Below are 10,143 nucleotides of genomic sequence, written 5' to 3'. Positions count from 1 at the left end.
CTCACTGTTCAATTCCCACCTATGAGTGAGAACATGCGGTGTTTGGTTTTTTGTCCTTGTGATAGTTTACTGAGAATGATGGTTTCCAGTTTCATCCATGTCCCTACAAAGGACACGAACTCATCATTTTTTATGGCTGCATAGTATTCCATGGTGTATATGTGCCACATTTTCTTAATCCAGTCTATTGTTGTTGGACATTTGGGTTGGTCCCAGGTCTTTGCTATTGTGAATAGTGCTGCAATAAACATACGTGTGCATGTGTCTTTATAGCAGCATGATTTATAGTCCTTTGGGTATATACCCAGTAATGGGATGGCTGGGTCAAATGGTATTTCTAGTTCTAGATCCCTGAGGAATCGCCACACTGACTTCCACAATGGTTGAACTAGTTTACAGTCCCACCAACAGTGTAAAAGTGTTCCTATTTCTCCACATCCTCTCCAGCACCTGTTGTTTCCTGATTTTTTAATGATGGCCATTCTAACTGGTGTGAGATGGTATCTCACTGTGGTTTTGATTTGCATTTCTCTGATGGCCAGTGATGATGAGCATTTCTTCATGTGTTTTCTGGCTGCATAAATGTCTTCTTTTGAGAAGTGTCTGTTCATGTCCTTTGCCCACTTTTTGATGGGGTTGTTTGTTTTTTTCTTGTAAATTTGTTTGAGTTCATTGTAGATTCTGGATATTAGCCCTTTGTCAGATGAGTAGGTTGCAAAAATTTTCTCCCATTCTGTAGGTTGCCTGCTCACTCTGATGGTAGTTTCTTTTGCTGTGCAGAAGCTCTTTAGTTTAATTAGATCCCATTTGTCAATTTTGGCTTTTGTTGCCATTGCTTTTGGTGTTTTAGACATGAAGTCCTTGCCCACGCTTATGGCCTGAATGGTATTGCCTAGGTTTTCTTGTAGGATTTTAATGGTTTTAGGTCTAACATTTAAGTCTTTAATCCATCTTGAATTAATTTTTGTATAAGGTGTAAGGAAGGGATCCAGTTGCAGCTTTCTACATATGGCTAGCCAGTTTTCCCAGCACCATTTATTAAATAGGGAATCCTTTCCCCATTTCTTGTTTTTGTCAGGTTTGTCAAAGATCAGATAGTTGTAGATATGCAGCATCATTTCTGAGGGCTCTGTTCTGTTCCATTGATCTATATCTCTGTTGTGGTACCAGTACCATGCTGTTTTGGTTACTGTAGCCTTGTAGTATAGTTTGAAGTCAGGTAGCGTGATGCCTCCAGCTTTGTTCTTTTGGCTTAGGATTGACTTGGCAATGCCGGCTCTTTTTTGGTTCCATATGAACTTTAAAGTAGTTTTTTCCAATTCTGTGAAGAAAGTCATTGGTAGCTTGATGGGGATGGCATTGAATCTATAAATTACTTTGGGCAGTATGGCCATTTTCACGATATTGATTCTTCCAACCCATGAGCATGGAATGTTCTTCCATTTGTTTGTATCCTCTTTGATTTCATTGAGCAGTGGTTTGTAGTTCTCCTTGAAGAGGTCCTTCACATCCCTTGTAAGTTGGATTCCTAGGTATTTTATTCTCTTTGAAGCAATTGTGAATGGGAGTTCACTCATGATTTGGCTCTCTGTTTGTCTGTGATTGGTGTACAAGAATGCTTGTGATTTTTGTACATTGATTTTGTATCCTGAGACTTTGCTGAAGTTGCTAATCAGCTTAAGGAGATTTTGGGCTGAGACAGTGGGGTTTTCTAGATATACAATCATGTCATCTGCAAACAGGGACAGTTTGACTTCCTCTTTTCCTAATTGAATACCCTTTATTTCCTTCTCCTGCCTGATTGCTCTGGCCAGAACTTCCAGCACTATGTTGAATAGGAGCGGTGAGAGAGGGCATCCCTGTCTTGTGCGAGTTTTCAGAGGGAATGCTTCCAGTTTTTGCCCATTCAGTATGATATTGGCTGTGGGTTTGTCGTATATAGCTCTTATTATTTTGAGATACGTCCCATCAATACCTAATTTATTGAGAGTTTTTAGCATGAAGGGTTGTTGAATTTTGTCAAAAGCCTTTTCTGCATCTATTGAGATAATCATGTGGTTTTTGTCTTTGGTTCTGTTTATATGCTGGATTACATTTATTGATTTGCGTATGTTGAACCAGCCTTGCATCCCAGGGATGAAGCCCACTTGATCATGGTGGATAAGCTTTTTGATGTGCTGCTGGATTCGGTTTGCCAGTATTTTATTGAGGATTTTTGCATCAATGTTCATCAAGGATATTGGTCTAAAATTCTCTTTTTTGGTTGTGTCTCTGCCCGGCTTTGGTATCAGGATGATGCTGGCTTCATAAAATGTGTTAGGGAGGATTCCCTCTTTTTCTATCGATTGGAATAGTTTCAGAAGGAATGGTACCAGTTCCTCCTTGTACCTCTGGTAGAATTCAGCTGTGAATCCATCCGGTCCTGGACTCTTTTTGGTTGGTAAGCTATTGATTATTGCCACAATTTCAGAACCTGTTATTGGTCTATTCAGAGATTCGACTTCTTCCTGATTTAGTCTTGGGAGGGTGTATTTGTCGAGGAATTTATCAATTTCTTCTAGATTTTCTAGTTTATTTGCATAGAGGTGTTTGTAGTATTCTCTGATGGTAGATTGTATTTCTGTGGGATCGGTGGTGATATCCCCTTTTTCATTTTTTATTGCATCTATTTGATTCTTCTCTCTTTTCTTCTTTATTAGTCTTGCTAGCGGTCTATCAATTTTGTTGATCTTTTCAAAAAACCAGCTCCTGGATTCATTAATTTTTTGAAGGGTTTTTTGTGTCTCTATTTCCTTCAGTTCTGCTCTGATTTTAGTTATTTCTAGCCTTCTGCTAGCTTTTGAATGTGTTTGCTCTTGCTTTTCTAGTTCTTTTAATTGTGATGTTAGGGTGTCAATTTTGGATCTTTCCTGTTTTCTCTTGTGGGCATTTAGTGCTATAAATTTCCCTCTACACACTGCTTTGAATGTGTCCCAGAGATTCTGGTAGGTTGTGTCTTTGTTCTCATTGGTTTCAAAGAACATCTTTATTTCTGCCTTCATTTCATTATGTACCCAATAGTCATTCAGGAGCAGGTTGTTCAGTTTCCATGTAGTTGAGCGGTTTTGAGTGAGTTTCTTAATCCTGAGTTCTAGTTTGATTGCACTGTGGTCTGAGAGACAGTTTGTTATAATTTCTGTTCTTTTACATTTGCTGAGGAGAGCTTTACTTCCAACTATGTGGTCAATTTTGGAATAGGTGTGGTGTGGTGCTGAAAAAAATGTATATTCTGTTGATTTGGGGTGGAGAGTTCTGTAGATGTCTATTAGGTCCACTTTGTTTAGAGCTGAGTTCAATTCCTGGATATCCTTGTTAACTTTTTGTCTAGATGATCTGTCTAATGTTGACAGTGGGGTGTTAAAATCTCCCATTATTATTGTGTGGGAGTTTAAGTCCCTTTGTAGGTCACTCAGGACTTGCTTTATGAATCTGGGTGCTCCTGTGTTGGGTGCATATATATTTAGGATAGTTAGCTCTTCTTGTTGAATTGATCCCTTTACCATTATGTAATGGCCTTCTTTGTCTCTTTTGATCTTTGTTGGTTTAAAGTCTATTTTGTCAGAGACTAGGAGACCTAATCATTTCTTAAAGGTCCCATCTCTCAACACTATTGCAGTAGATTATGTGTCCAACACATGGACTTTGTGGGCACAAAAACCATAGCACCTCCCATTTATCAATGGCTTGTTTCAGTACACCAGAATGGATCAGACAGCTTCTAAAGCCATCCCACATGGTGACAGAAGTCTAGCAGAAAACGAGTCTTACTACGGCTAAAATGGGTTGCTCCCAGGCTGCATTTTCCTACAGTTTGTTGTAACAACAGTTCCGGGACCAAGAAGTGGGCTAAGAGGATGCAACATTAGATGTAAAGGATGTCCAATATAGCCTGTTTCTTGCCTAGGCAAAACAAAACAAAACAAAACAAACAAAAAAAGACAGTGGGTGATGCACATCTTGCTAGAAGACTTGAGTTTGGAGAAAAACCCTCGTGGTAACAAAGAGTATACATTTACCTGGCCTTGTCCTTTATGCATATAAATCCCTGGGAGAATCTGACAAGAAGGTGTAGCTATGGCATAATGGGATTACAGTGTGACTCTCGCCATGGCTCGATCTATCTAATAGGCACAACTGAAATACACCATGACCCTTGACCTCAAACAGTTTCGCAAGTCTTTCAGGCATATTGCCAACTGAAATGTTTTATGATTTGGGGCTAACTGTTAAATAAAATATAACCTTCTACTTGACAAATATACTTTCATTTACAACATTTAAAAAATATGTAAAGCTATAATTTTTGTATGACTGAAAGGAATATATCAATGATGAAAATTTAATTATTGTCATAACTGAGTTTGCTGTTCATGAGCTGGCAATGTAATGAAAATACATATATTATATACATTCTATAATAAAGAGTAAGCATTTATATTTATATATTTATTCGACAAAATTACCTCCATTTCAGAAATTCATCTTCAGTCACTTAAAACCCTTTAAAAGAATCTTTTTTTAAATAATCTCCAAGCTATTGTCTCTCTTGTTAAATGTATTTTTAGCAGATTTCCTTAGGTATAATTGACATACAGTAAACTACCCATATTATAAATACACCTGTAAAACCATCACCGCAATCAAGACACGAACATAGCATGAACACATCTCTCATCCCCAAAAGTTTCCTCTTATATCCTTTTGTAATCCTTCCTTCCTATTTTTCTGTCTCAAGGCAACTACAGATCTGCTGCCTGCCACTATAGATTTGTTTACATTTTCCGGAATTTTATACGAATGGAATCAGTGAGTATGGCTTCTTTCACTTTTTGGAGATGCATCATCCATATTGTTTTGTGTATTCCATTGTATGAATATACAGTTTGTTTATTTATTAATAGGCATGTGTGATGTTTCCAGTTTTGGGCTATTACAAATAAAGCTGCTATAACATTTAAGTGCAAGTAACAGGTATAACTATATGATTTGATTTCTTTTGGGTAAATACTTAAAAGTGGAATGGTTGTAGGAGTATGTACTACTCAAAGGCTTTCCAAAATGGTATAACCATTTTACATTCCATTAGCAATGTATGAGGGTCCCTGTTCTTCCATATCTTTGCCAATGCTTAGCATGATCAGCGTTTTAAATATTAGCTATCATAAATATATGTGTAGTAGGATGATGGTTCGAGTTACTCCAGTTTTTAAAAATTCATCCATTCTAGCAGGTATGTAGTGGCATCTAATGGTGGTTTTAAATTGCAATTCCCTAATAATTAATGACGTTGGGCCTCTTCCATGTGCATGAAATATGTGTTCAAATCCTTCATTCATTTTTATTGAGTTGTTAATTTTCCTATTGCTTAGTTTCGAGAGATCTTCACATAGTCTTTATCAGAAAGGTAATTTTCACTTTTCTCAAACGCTCTAACACTTTAATGTTTTTGTTAGGTTTTCGCATCAGGGTTATACTGGCCTCTTCGAGAGTGATTTTGGAATATTCCTTTCTCATTGATTATGTGTAAGAGTTTCTCTAGAATTGGCATTAATTCTTCTATAAATGTTTTATAGACCTCATCAATGATAACTGGGCTTTCAGTAGACTCCAAACTGCTAAGACATTAGGGTTGTCAACGTAAAGATCCAGAGCTCAAGAAAGTTCAGGGATGAAGAAAGAAGTTTAAAGTCATTGGTATATAGGTAGTAGCCATGAAAATGGAAGCTGTCATTCAGAGAAAAGATATTTAGTAAGAATAAAAGAGGTCTGAAAAAAGTATCCAAGGAAACACTGCCAGTAGAAATCAAGGAGACAGCTAAGAAGACTTAGAGAGATTAGAGAAGAAGGGGTGATCAGGAACAAAAGGTCTCATAAACATAAAAGGGGAGAATAAATTCCAAGGAAGGGACTGATTTAAAATTGCAAATGTCTCAGAAAAGTTAAATAATGTAAGAACTGAAAATTGGTCACTAGACACTTTAGAAACAATGTTATCTGACATGTATGAGAAAGTTCCGAATGCTGTATATATACTGACTATGTACCAGGCAAGTTCCAAATACTGAATATGCGCTGACTCATTTCACTCCCACAGTAATCCCAGCAAGCATGTATAATTATGATCTCCACTTTACCGATGAGGAGACTGAGTACATGGAGGTTAACAGCATTGTGCAAAGCATTACAGGTATAAGCTCGCTGCACTGTGATTCCAACCCAGGTAGTCCTAACCACTATGCTTTCAATATAGTGATGAAGGTAGAAGCTGAACTTCTAAGTACAAGCCCCGTAGCAGCAACATTGCAAACAGTCTTCAAACCTGTAGTTCTAACACAAATAAAAGGCCATGGGTCAGCCTAAAGCACTCTTAAACCCCAAGCCTTCAGCATTTAAGGAAGGGCATCCCCCGATTCCCAATGGGGCATGACACACAAACGGGTCTAGCCAAGGTGCTACTGCTGCTTAAACTGCTGTTGCAGTCCAACCTAGTACCAACACCATGTGGTTTGAAGCCAGGTGTAAACAGAGTAGCCAATGGGCTAAACTTAAAGCAGTATAAATAGTAATCACCAAAAAAAAAAAAAAAAAAAAACAAACCACCTATGGTAATCTGTACCAATAGCTGGGGAGTCTGTCAAGGCCTAACCTTATGGTTAACTACTTTAAAAATACAAAATTGGCTAGTCAGCCACCAAGCCATTTGGGGCCAAGCCATGTGGCAAAACCTCTGAAAAATGAGTCATCAGAAAAATATAACTATTTATCATTTGTCAAGCCATGTGCTTTTGGCCACCTGTGGCAATAATAAGGCAGATGCCTTCACCAAGGTCTGATGGCTGAAGTCGGCATCTACACAAAATGTGGCCTTGTGGCTACACCAAAAACTGGAACATGTTGGGGGTAAACTAACACCACAAGTCAATAAGCGTTGGGGTCTGTCCCTGCCCACGCAAAATATTTGGGAGGCTTGCCAAAAATGCCCGGCACGTGCTCAGGCATACCCTAAATGGAGGCAGCTGCCTAGTGTTACACAAGTAACAATAGAGCAAGTGCCCTTAACCAGGTGGCAAGTAACTACATCGGGCTACTGCCAAAGTCTCAAAGGTATAAGCATGCGCTAACAGCGGTAAACACGGCCACAGGCCTGTTGTTCACCTACCCGTGTAGGGTGGCTGACCAACAGCACACCATCCCAGCCCTTCAACACTTATGTGCCCTGTATGGTTCCCCCTGGCTGTTAAAAGTAATAGGAAAACACATTTTACTAAACAACAGGTACAACACTTGGCACAACAAATAAACAAAGTGGGAATTCCATGTGCCATACAACCCGCAAACTGTGGGTATAATTAAAAAACATAAAGGGCTCTTAAAAAATAAGTTACACTTGCATGTCACACCCCCTTCTTTGCAGGGCTAAAGTTCCAGGCTAAACCTGGTGCTCCAAACCTTAAATAAATGGCCACGGAAAGGCAGCTCGCCCCTGTAAAGGCATTGTTACACCAAGCAACCACCCCCATTCAGTTGCAAATACACACTAAAAATAACCTTCTCCAACCAGGTATAAAAACAAACAGTAATCTGTTGTTGCTTGTGGCAGCATCCCCAAAGGCAGGGAAAGGACCTGGCTGTGGCCATAAACCCTGCAAGCCTCCAACTACGGGTGGTTGGCCACTGAAGCTCCCTGTGGGGAGGGCCTACAGCATAACTTGCATGTCACTCCTTAAGTGTTCAGTACATGGCCTCCGCAGTCAACTGTTTGTAGAAAAACAGACAGAAAACAACTCTTCTCCAGTAAACATATGTACTATCTGTGTGGCCTATTACAAGCTCCCTCATAACTTTGGGACAAATACAAAACCCAAAGAAACCATGGGGAGCTAAAAAGGTGTAGTACCATCACCCAGGGCAGAAGCCCTTGGCGGCTGCTTTTTTATCCAGGAATAAAAAGTTAGCCTGTATTTTGCCTAAAAAATATAATTTACCTCTGTTAGTACCTGTGCCTGCTCTGTCATTTCAACCATAGGTTAACATGCTCCAATTGCCTTGTAAACTGGGCCCACACTTAATGCTAACATAATCAGTGTTTCCAACTCTTAAATCTGTACTGCCCTTCCAGCAGCAGCTGCACATGGCTTGCCTTGGCACGTGCATTCAGTGTCTGCCAAAAACTAAACATGGCTAAAAACTTGGGGTCCCATGGCTAACACCTGGAACACAACACAGCAAGCCTTAAACAAAGAAAGCTGCAAAACCCACAGCATGCCCGACCCCTAACTGGCCCGTAGCATTTATACTAGTGGGGCTGGCTAGTGGGGGAACATATAGTACCCCTGGCCCTGGTGCCGTAGTGCACAAAGCAACATTATGGTAACACCACTGTGGAATGGGTACCCGTCATGGCCTGTGCAAACATAACACGTGTCACTACACCAAAGGTTTGGTGAGACAAGTGGCCCCACCAAGGTCAGGCCCCACTAAACTTTGTGCCCCCTGGTAGTTTATGGGTTTGTAAAAACACAGGATAGCCTTACCTACAGCAAACTGAACTAAATGTTGTACCTTGGGGTGGCCTTGTGTACCTGTTACAGTTCTCCTCACATTGCCCAAACACCCGCATAACTGAAAAGCACTACGCTCTTGGTTTTTGCAAAGGCAACAAGCCCCTGGTTGTTCTACTCCTTGGCATTAATCGTTCCTAAAGCGGGTGTCATAAGTGTAAAAGCACAAGTTACCTCTCTTGCAAAGCACACTGCTCAGGCTCTAAATTACATGCAAGTGGCCTTCGTCCTGTTAACAAAGTTAAATCAAAAGATGGTGTTACCTTTTGGAACCAAATGGCCTTAAACGTAGTAACTGCTGCCCAAGAAGGCACCTGTGTCCTCTTAAAAACACAATGTTGTACTTTTATACCTAACAATCAGCAAAATATAACAGCAGCCCTGCAAGGGGGTCCCATGAAAAATTAAGGTGGTCAAAGCCTTACTACAAACCCCCCGCAAAAATGGTAAATATCCCTGGGCTCTAGCCTATGCTGGGCCCTAATAGTCATAAGCAGCATAGCTAAAATCCTAGGAGCAAGCTGTTGCTCTCTGTATTGTTGTTGTAGGTTATAAATTCAGGACTCTGCTCTGTGAGCATGTGTCATTACCCAAAAAATGCACTTGGCCTAAGTGGTGGAGTGTAAGGAGACGGTGGCACTTTAGTCAGGATTAGGCTGAGGCGGCCTTCCAGCGAAGAATAACTCAGCGGGTTTAGAGCACAGGTGCGCAACCCCACACATTATGTAACCACTCCATGTAAGGCACATTAGGTAACCACTCATGTAGCTCGTGCTTAGCTTGGAGCCACTATTGTTTGTAAAAGATATAGCTAATGTTGTATATATGGCTAACGCCCCACCAAAAATAAAGTCATGTTGCAACTGCCTACAATTCCTCAAGTGTTTTTCCAGCTACCTGCCACCTGTCCACCAACTCCCCTCAAACCTCAGCTTGGGCTAAAACCTAACAACATACAAAATATGCTTTCCAATAATGGAAGTTGTGCCTCTAAATAGGAACAAATGGAGGCAATATATTCCTGTATTAAAATTCAACACAATTGATAGTTTGATAATACATATAAATGAAACAAAAACAAAAGCAAGAATTATAGACAAGTTTTTCATAAAATAAGATAAAATTTCTCGGTTTTACATTTTAGTTCATCCCAACTGGATGCAAAGACCTGTGTACTCTAATTTTTGTCAAAAAAAACAACACGGGATGATAATAAGCAATAAATAGTAATATTAGTAAATATTTCAATGCTTCAAAATGTTTGGAAAATATACTCCCTAGGAATATATTATGCTCTTCAAATGGTATTTTAAAAATCATTTCATAAAACTTACTTTCTTTTAAAAATGAGTTATAATTTTATATTTGCAGAAGTTTTGACACTGATGGTTCTAAAAAACCTAATACCCTTGAGACTGGTGTAACTAATTAATAAAGTGCTCTTTGCAAACAAAATAAATTCAGAAGAATTCATGCCACAATTATAACATTGAGATAAACATTTGCATCAGAGCAATCTGATTTCAGATGTTGCATCAAATAA

The sequence above is a fragment of the Hylobates moloch genome, unplaced genomic scaffold, assembly GCF_009828535.3.
Source record: "Hylobates moloch isolate HMO894 unplaced genomic scaffold, HMol_V3 SCAFFOLD_16, whole genome shotgun sequence".
In the NCBI taxonomy this organism is placed as follows: Eukaryota; Metazoa; Chordata; class Mammalia; order Primates; family Hylobatidae; genus Hylobates; species Hylobates moloch.
The sequence above is the reverse complement of the archived record's forward strand: the minus strand, read 5'-3'. Positions refer to the sequence as shown.